The sequence below is a fragment of the Octodon degus genome, unplaced genomic scaffold, assembly GCF_000260255.1.
Source record: "Octodon degus isolate 3935 unplaced genomic scaffold, OctDeg1.0 scaffold00120, whole genome shotgun sequence".
NCBI classification, from domain to species: domain Eukaryota; kingdom Metazoa; phylum Chordata; class Mammalia; order Rodentia; family Octodontidae; genus Octodon; species Octodon degus.
Genome location: NW_004524696.1, coordinates 6,535,908 through 6,536,518, shown reverse-complemented (window position 1 = coordinate 6,536,518; position 611 = coordinate 6,535,908).

Below are 611 nucleotides of genomic sequence, written 5' to 3'. Positions count from 1 at the left end.
GGTTACTACCAGGAATTAACAAACAACATAAGGACCATTCCAAGTGTATCTACAAATACAAGATTTCAGCCAAATTTAGGAGGTTCAGAATGCATGTGAAATAATAATATGAATATATATGAAATACTTTATATTGCCAGGCATTGTTCTTGGTATTCCATTTTCACTGACTGATAAACTGTTTGCAGTGATCCTGAAAGGAGGACCTGGCTGCAATTACCATATCTTAGATTAGAGTACTGAGGAAAGCAGCCATGGATTAACTGCCTGAAGTCACACACCCAGTGCGTGGAGGGAGATGGGCCCAAGCCGAGGCATCTGGCTCAACAGTGGGCATGCTTACTCTGTCTCTACTGCTTCTTATAAGAAATGAATGATCTCAGAGGAAATGGATAAAGAAATGAATAAGAAAACACTACAAACTACCAATACATACCAATTTGGTAGGTAAAAAGTTTAATAGTTTTATATTTATATTAAAATTAAAGAAACATAAGTATCAAGCCATGTTTTTTTCCACTGGTGAGTTACATCAAACATTGGCAAATGGATTACACACCTTCTAGTATCTTCTAAAAGGCACAGCCAAAAGGCGTGTATGTCTTACTCAA